Source organism: Amblyomma mixtum, chromosome 3 (genome assembly GCF_055824585.1).
Source record: "Amblyomma mixtum isolate Tamu chromosome 3, ASM5582458v1, whole genome shotgun sequence".
In the NCBI taxonomy this organism is placed as follows: Eukaryota; Metazoa; Arthropoda; class Arachnida; order Ixodida; family Ixodidae; genus Amblyomma; species Amblyomma mixtum.
The window spans coordinates 358,613,147-358,622,630 of NC_143014.1; the positions used below are offsets into that span (position 1 = coordinate 358,613,147).

General features: G+C 42.7%; 1 long non-coding RNA gene across 1 annotated transcript; it reads right to left on the reverse strand.

Moving 5' to 3' along the window:
- Positions 1-1,358: 1,358 nt before the first annotated feature.
- On the reverse strand, positions 1,359-2,669 carry LOC149356469 (uncharacterized). The gene is made up of 2 exons (XR_016289816.1): positions 2,518-2,669; positions 1,359-1,608 (listed from the first exon to the last, which is right to left on the reverse strand). It is a non-coding gene; the product is annotated as an uncharacterized LOC149356469 (long non-coding RNA).
- Between the last annotated feature and the right edge of the window lie 6,815 nt (positions 2,670-9,484).

Here is a 9,484-nt window from a genome sequence, read left to right on the forward strand (position 1 = left end):
CTAACTAGTCGACTGCCTAATGACTAACCAGTCATGACTAATGTGTCATTAGTCATGGCTAACAAGTCATGACTGACCATGACTAACTAAAAAGTCATGACTAGTAATGACTGGTTAATGAATAACTAGTCATGGCTAGCCAATCATGACTAACTAGTCATGTCACTCATGACTAGTTAGTCATGATTGGTTAGTCAATCATGAGTGATTAATGACTAAGTCATTAATCACTAATGACTAGTTAGTCATGATTGGTTAGCCATGACTAGTTATTCATTAACCAGTCATTACTAGTCATGACTGGTTAATGACTAGCTAGTCATGACTAACCAGCGATGACAAACCAGTCATGATTGGTTAATGAAGAACTAGTCATGTCTGGCTAACCAATCATGACTAACTAGTCATGAGTGATTAATGACTGGTTAGTCATGATTGGTTAGCCATGACTAGTTATTCATTGACCAGTTATTGCTACCAATCATGACTAACTCGTCATGAGTTGTTAATGATTTGTTCAAATGCCAAATGAGTAGTTAGTGACTTCAAATGTCAAAGGCCATGGTTCGATTCTCAGCCTCGACAGTTTTTTTTTAAGTAGTGACGCCGAAATGCGGACACATCTGCCGACACGGCTGCTAACGACAGTATGAGGCATTGAAGGCTTTCGCCTTAAAATTAACCGAGAAGCAGACGACACAAAACGGCTGTCGCGAGCGCTCTTTAAAAAGGGCGCAGCAGGGCTATGGTGGCTAGGAGAGGCGTTCGCATCGGCCCAGGCAGCACAACAACATTGGCCGAACGTCGCGCAAGTGTTGGCAAAACTTGGCACGAACATCGGTCCTACACTGGCATTTGGGCCGAGCGCTACCACTTCACACATTGGCCTTACTTTCATGCCAGTTTTGGGCCAACGCTCGGCCGATCAAGCGGCCAACGCAGTCCCGATGTTCGTTCTGCAGCATGGACCAGCAAAGGTCTCATACTGGCATCCAACTTTCAAACATTGGTAGCCAAGTTTCAAACATTGGTAGCCAGCTTTCGAATATTGGCATCCAGCTTTCGAATATTGGCATCCAGCTTTCGAATAATGGTTTCCAGCTTTCGAATAATGGCATCCAGCTTTCGAACGCTGGCACATGCAATTAACCCACTCGCCAATGACCGGCACTGTGGATAGATGTACATACATAACATTCTACCTAGCAAATATTCATAAATGAGGGTGCGAAAGAATTCCAGAAAAAAGACCCGTTTATTGCTTTGAGTTACAAGAATCACGCTTCTAGCGCACACAGGATGGTTTGCGCTACCACCAGCCACCCTGGGGAGTAAAGAAAAGGGGCCCAAGAGCATGGTGGCAGAGGCTGTGGGAAAACAATTTATTTTCAAGTTTGGTGAGTGCCGATCAGGTTGGACAAAGCATCTCGGCAAGCTGCTGCGGCACGGCTAAGGCATCCAAAAAGCGCTCAACGGAGCTGTCCTCCAGTGAACTGATCAGTCATATCCGAAGTAATCGTTGCACTCCACTTGCAAGGGGGCTGCTGGACTGCATTCAAACAAATTCCTCGTCCAGTTCTTGCACGATGGCCTCACGAAGTGCCAAGCCTGCAAAGAGATGCATGATGTCATGGTAAGTTGAATTATGGCCATCACAGAACAAAAACAAACATAACAAAGATAACACCGAATTTTGTGAAACACAGTAATCGTGAAGACACTAGCAACATATTTTACAGGATAATTTTTAATTTATTTTTAAGAACCAGCCCCACATTAGTTGCACAAAGTGGAATTTAATTTACTAAACTTCCCTTACACCAAATGGTTTAATTTAGTTTAATGCGTCGTGTCGCACTCCCAGTAAATATACTCAATGCGAGATAAGGAAATTAATGTGATATTGAAAACAGATTAATGTATTATTTTGTTTTAATATCATAACTTGTGTCTCTAAATTGCGAGGTAATTTTTTATTCCAGTAAATATGCACAGGTTGTAGCGTCTCTTCCACATGGACGTCAAAACAACATTTTGATTAGTTTTATTTAATGGGGTCAAAAATGCGGCTTGCGACTTTTGACGAAATACACTGAACGCAAGGAACTCAGGGCACCTTTGTTTTACCTTAGTTGCTTCGCATGCATGCTATAGTTGGATTCGAAACTGCAACTTGAAAACCACACAAAAATACTAGTCTGATAGTCCAGAGTAATGCCCTTTTTCATTGAGAGAGAACTTGGGCAAAAGCTTTAACCAGTAATTGCAGATTTTCTATTGAGTCTGCAAGAGTAGAAGGCAAAAAGAAACACTACGGAAGTATTACACATATCCTTACCAACTAGTCTGCAGTGGAAAATTAATTAAGCGGTTCTGATTTCCGTCGTGCATAAGCGGTAAAGGACATATTCCCGAATGCATCCTATCTCAATTCATATGAGTTCAAACCCGCTGTTAGCCAAAGTAGTGAATCTTTAGTGAGTTCATCTCACCAAAGACGAAAAATTAAATTCTCACCATTCGGCCACAATTCCACTGCGCACGACGTCAAGCAAGCCATTTCGCAATGAGAGTGGGTACACAGAAGTCGTCCTCGTGCTTTTTGGCTCGCTCTCTTCTCCTGCCGAAAAAATAAAGGCGCATGTAGTCAAAGCAACATTTACTACAAAAACCACTTTAACTTCCAGACGTATATCAAGATAAAAGAGTTTTAGTACTTACAAAAGATCTTGCAGGTGGTACGAACAGCGTCGGAGCTCTCCTAATATATGAGTGTGGCTTTTCGCGTGCGCAGACTACGAACGGTGCTAGCTCGAGTGTGCATGCATTTTCGTCGCGTTGGTTTGCATGTGGTTGAGCTCCGCCGTGCAGTCAAGAATGTCTTATTGTGATGAGTCGCGCGGTTCCAAGACGAGCAGTGGAGACGATGGTGTGGGGGGGTGGGGGGTTGGCTGGAGGGGAGAGAGGAATTTTCCTTTACACAGGTTTTGCGGTTCCGAGAAAAGTCCTCGAGCTGAAAGGTGGAGACAGGGAGGTGGAGGAACAGCGAAGCGCGTAGCTGCGCGCGAGGGAAAACAGGTTTGAGAAAGTGACAACCAGAAAGAAAAAATAGCGCTTCGCGGGGTGGGGTGTTAGCCCGCTACCTGGAAAAGGGCACGGCCGGGAGAACAGGTGGGGAGATATTGGACTTGAAGACTTGAAAGAGAAAGGGAAAGAGGCCAAAACACGTGAAAAGGGTTTGGAATTTTTGGAGAATGAGTCACATGGCCACAGGCAGTACAGAAAGGAATATCTACAAGAGAGAAGTGGATGGGAAACACGGAAGCGTCAAAGTATTGCTACAAAGCTGCAGCAAAAGCCTGAAAATTTTGAAGTGAAAAACTTGGAGCTTCAAGATGCATTTCGCCAAAACGACTTGAGACACTCGCGTATTTTGTGGGGCCGTATGATGTGGCTTCTGTGAGTTCAAGATAGCTTAAAATGTTACCACATAATAACAAAAATATAAAGCAAAAAAAATATCCAAGCAGAATGCGCGCTCTTTCATAGTTTCATGTACCGTACATGCGCCAAACAAGCTAGGTTAACATGCGTCTAACGCCAGTTGTCAGTCCATTTATTCAGTGGTCGTCGAAGAATCCTCAAATTGTTTGTTGGTGTGGATGTTTCGCGCAAAAAAGCAAAAACAAACAAAGGCATGTTGAATTGTGGTTCGCAACTACTTTCGACGGTTTTCATCAATAAAGGTCATGTTCGAAAGAAAAAAAAAACTTGCGAGTAAATATGCAAGGACGTGAGCAAGAGCTATATTGCCCCCAATGCAAATTACGCAACAGAAGAATAAAATGGTCAAAAACAACAATTTCCAACACAACGATTTGCAGAAAAGGAAGGAAATAGCAAATCAGAAAACACGGGAAAGGCGCAATCACAGGGCACGACGTAGGGAAGCGTAGGAATCGCTTAGCACGTGTCCGCGTGCGTTTATGAAGCACCCGCCTAATATTTCACAAACGCAACGCATAATTCAAAATTACGAGGCGACTGCTTCGTTTCTGGACGTTGCCAAAACTGAGCACAATTTCGGTTTAGCGAATGCACTTGCGCTAATCTATTACATTTGTATCGCGATCTCCCTGAAGCAGACACCAGCTGCGCACTGCGGCAGTGAATTCCTAGAGCGAATAAAAAAAAGTGATTTTTTATTCCAAAAATTTAATAAAATGAAACCTATTTGATTTTTGTTGAAGGCACCTGTTCACAATTTTTGTTGAAGGCGTCTCGGGTGTAATCAGAACGTTAATTCTGATCAACAGGACTTCGATCGCAATTCTAAACGTATTATTGCTGCTCACTGCGCAACCAGAGTGCAGTTTTTCCAACGGAATCATGGGTAGCTTTGCTCACAAATTGCAAAAGTGTTCGCTTAAAATATAATAATAAATAAAACCAAATCTTTGAACTCGCATGTTTTAGCGCGTTCGAAAATTATGAACTGCCGATATGGTACTCGACAATAAAATTAATTTTGAACCCATTTTAATGGATGACACAATGTTTACCAACGTTTGCCAGTATACTTTGAACACTGGATAAGCGGTGGTAATCCTAGGCCAATATAGCCAGCTCCCGGAAATGGCATAGCCAATTCTGGCAAAGAGTGGAACAACACTGGCTAACATGGCCCATGATAGCCATGATTCGATGATGGCACAGCCAGCAATGGCAAACAGTGGGGCAATCCTGGCTAACCTGGCCCATGGTAGCCAGGATCTAATGAGGGCTCAGCCAATACTGGTAAAGCGACGGACAACCAGGGCCATTGTTGGATGTGCTAAGGAGTGGCACAACCAATATCGGATGCTCACTGGCAACTCTGGGCCTAGTTAGGGCCACGCTTTGCCAGTGGATTTCCAATATTGGCCCGCCGTCGTGTGCTACCTGGGGGCGGGCCGGAGAGGCAGCGAGAATTCATCCAGATGCGGCGGCGCTGCTGTCGGCTCCGCGACTCCCCACATGCTCCCCCAGCGCGCGCGCGCGCGTAGCACCCGCTTTTCGTTGCAGCTATTTCACGATACCGTGCAGATTACAAAAAAGGCTAGTTGGCACACTTTTCTGACGGCTTGCAGCAAAGCGTGTATTGGCACTGAAAACTATGTTTGAACTTGCTTCCCTCTATATTAGCTGCGTGCGCCGCTGGCACTCCGAAGCGCTGGAAGAGGGCGAATCAAATGACTTGCCGTGAGCAATTGTCACCAAAACAACGTCCGTGCAGATTTCGCTTTGATGACGCGGTGTTCTCCATGACATCTCAATTCAAGTAGAAGCGTCAGCAACCGTACTTGAACGCTTTATTTTGATGACTTGCACATCGAAACGCAAGGTCTATTTCGTACAAGCTTTCATAAGCAAGACATTTATTTTGACACACTCTTACAACTGAACGTCAAAAACACCATCAAAAGAAAATGAACAGAAAATATGCATCAGTGTAGGGGAAAACATTAAGTTATACAAAAACTAGGCTAAAGGAAATAAATAAGGCAAGTAAAAAGAAGTCAATATGCAATGCTAAAATAGGCATACACACATGGTATTGAGATTTATTTATTTATTTATTTATTTATTTATTTATCATCATACCCACAGCGCCATTGGCTGGCATTACAGTGGGGGGGTAGAAGAAAAAGTACACAAATGCCACCGCGTGCAGGTGGTTACAAAAAAAAAAAGATAACAATGAGATAGAAAGAACACGGAATTATTATACACAAAAAAATGTCACAGCATGGAAGAAAATGAATCATTTGATAACATGGACACTACTTCCTCAGGCAGCTTGTTCCATTCCGAAACCGTTTTGGGGAAAAAAGACATTTTAAAAAGGTCAGTCCGGCACCTGTATTCTTTAACTTTAAGTGAATGATCTCTACGTAAAGACACGTAATCAGGGTTGGCTATATATTTGGTTCTGTCTATTCCAGTTCTAGAATGAAATATATTATGAAATAATTTTAAACGCAGTACTTTCCTACGTTTTTGAAGTGAGTCCCAACCCAAAGATTTTTTCGCGCTCGTTACACTAAAATATCGCCCATAGTTATTGAAAACAAAACGAACGGCCAAATTCTGAACTCTTTCTAGCTTTTGAACGTCAAGCAAGGTTTTCGGATCCCAGACTGTGCAAGCATACTCAAGTATGCTTCTAACGTTTGTATTATACAGCAGTTCTTTAGTCTTTAAAGGGAAAAGTTTAGCGTTACGTCGCAGGAAACCTAAAACACGACAGGCTTTGGCAGTAACGAAATCCACGTGACGATGCCAAGACATTGAACTTGTTAAATATACACCAAGATATTTAAATTCCAACACTGAAAGCAGTCTGCTATTATTTATGTTATAAGTGAAAATATGGGGAACCTTCTTTTTAGTGAAACACATATGTACAGATTTTTGTAAGTTAATATGCATTCTCCAGTTCTCACACCACTGGGCCACTTTACACAAATCCTGTTGTAATGCATCGCAGTCACTTTGATCGTTAATAATTCTATACAATACACAATCGTCCGCAAAAAGACGCATGTATGAAGAAATACCTAAAAAGATGTCATTCATGTAAATTATGAACAGTAATGGGCCCAAGACGGATCCCTGAGGCACCCCTGATGTTACAGCCACCTCATGCGATTGTTTCCCGTTGACAACAACACATTGACGCCTAACGCTCAAATATTCCTTTATCCACCTAATAACGTTCTCATTTATGTTGTACCAGTACAATTTTTGTATTAATAAGGAATGTGATACAACGTCAAAGGCCTTCTTAAAATCTAGAAAAATACAGTCAACAGAATATCCCTTATCTAAAGCACTTGACAGGTCATGTACAAATTCGGTAAGCTGGGTGACACACGAGTAACCACTGCGAAAGCCATGTTGATTAGTATTTAATAATGAATGTATACTAAGATGATTCATAATACTAGTATAAAACACATGCTCTAAAACTTTGCATAATACACTGGTCAAGGACACTGGTCGATAATTTGAAACAACATTCCTAGGTCCCGATTTATGTATAGGTACAACATTAGCAAGCCTCCATTCATCAGGCAAGGAGCCTTCCTGTAATGACTTTGTGAAAAGAATTTGAAGGTACCTTGACAACGGAAAAGCGCAAGAAGAGAGCAGGATCGTGGGTAAGCCGTCCGGACCGGTGGCACTGTTATCTTTTAAGCGTTCTAAGAGCGACACAATTCCTCGCTGATCAAATTCAATGTTCTCCATGGGTTCCGTACAGTTCAAGGCAAGGCGAAAATCGGCAGGGCTATTGCTGTCCTCAGCAGAAAAAACTGAGCTGAAAAACGTGTTAAAGCACTTGGCTTTCTCCAGATTATCATGAACGATACTTCCGTTGTGATCGAGTGGCGGGATAGACAATTCATCCTTTCTGTTTTTTTTATGTACTGCCAAAATTCTTTAGGGCGATCCTGGATACGCATGTCGAAAGACTGAAAGTAGGTAAATTTAGCCTCTTTGACCGAAGCATTCATATCCTTTGTAATCTTTTTTAACTGATCCATGTTATCTTCCGACGGATTTCTTTTGAAGCGCGCATATAGTTGTTGCCTCTTTTCAACGACTCTGCGCAGCGCTTTTGTGAACCATGGCTTGCTTTTGCTGCGACGTTTCGTCATCACCCATGACGGCACATGCTGCTCACGCAAATCAAAAAGTTTCGCTGTCAGTGTGCGCCACAGCTCATCAACGCTGAGTGAATCAGACAATGTTTCGTACACATCGACATAGGATTCAAGTGCCCAGGCTATCTCGGGGAAATTTGCCTTTCGGTAACTGTAAATGCGCCGATTGCCACAGTCTTCAAGTTTAACATACTGAAAGTTCATTTCCGCTAAAACACAACTGTGATCACTGATACCGGGCACTACAAGGGTAGAACAAGCTGCCGATGGTTGGTTAGTGAATAATAAATCCAAAACATTGTTGCCACGGGTTGGCTGCAGCACTAATTGGGATAAGCTGAATGAATTGCACAGATTTAACAATTCTTTGCCTACTGCGGAATTGGCTCTAGACGGAAGACATCCTGAGCTCCAGTCTAATTCAGGAATGTTAAAGTCACCTCCAACAACTAAACAGTCAGTTTTAACAGTTTCAATCATATCAGTTAGGTCGCTGATGGGTTCAAGCTGATTTCCAGGTGGCCTGTAAAACGAGCAAACTGATAGTAATTTACTATTTAAAAGTCTAATTTGAGCCCATACTGCCTCACATGTCCCAACATCAATTTCCATCTTACGAGAACTAACTAAGACGTCCACCAGTATAAATACGCCTCCTCCGTGCCTGTCTCGATCTTTTCGATAGCTGATATAGTTACTCGGAAAAACTTCGCTATCGCTAACATCCCCATCCAGCCATGATTCACATCCGATCACAACGGAAGGTCTCGCCATGTCAATTAGACCATGTAGCTTGTCCACTTTATTCTTAATACTTCTGCAGTTTAGTACTAGAATCGACAAAACAGAGTGATCCGGCTTAACTTGTCAAGAGGCTCGAACTACCTGCCCCTGAGATTCGTCGTAAATGTACTTGACATTATTCAAGTAAAGGACATCGTATTTCAGATGTGCTTTGCCATTGGGTCCCTTGCGAGGTTTGGCGTAGTCCCATAGCATTTTCCTCTTGTTTCGTACTGGTTCAGAGAAGTCCTCTGAAATGCTAGTAGAACTTCCTTTCAATTTCTTCGCATTTGACAGAACAGCCTCTTTCTCTTTGAATGAACTAAAATTAACAATTATTGGGCGAGTTCCTTCTGAACGGAACCGTCCGAGGCGATGGGCTCTTTCGATTCTGGGGTCTATTCCCAGAGTAGATCTACACAAATCTAGGACAAGTTTTTCAGAAATTGGTTGTGACTCGCGTTCATCCTCGTCCTTAATTCCATAAAAGAGCAGATTGCACCGTCGAGATCGATTTTCAAGATCGTCCACTTTCTTCATCAGAGTCTGCCACTCGGAACGCTGTCTTTCACTACTCGCCCTACAGTCCTCGACAGCGGCCCTCATTACGTCAAGACCTGCAATCTTTGCTTCTAAATTGGCCATACGGGCATTCAGATCCGACATAGCTGTTTTGTTTTCATCCTGATAACTCTCGATAGTTGCAAGTTTTTCCTTAATTTCTGTCTGGCCTTGCAAAAGCTGCTGCAGGATTGCATCGCTAGGTCCTGGGTTAACTTCTATGTCGCCGCACAAAACCAGAAGCAAAAGGTAAAACGCAGCTCTTCGAAATAAAGAAAAACGACACCTTCTGCGTAACATGGGTCTGTGTGCTACAGAATGAGAAGAAACGCATGCATACAATACAGGGGGTGGAACCGGCAAAGCATACACTAAACATATATTGAAATATGTGTCACTAACCTGCGTGAAAAGCAGTAAATGCGTGAGCGGCA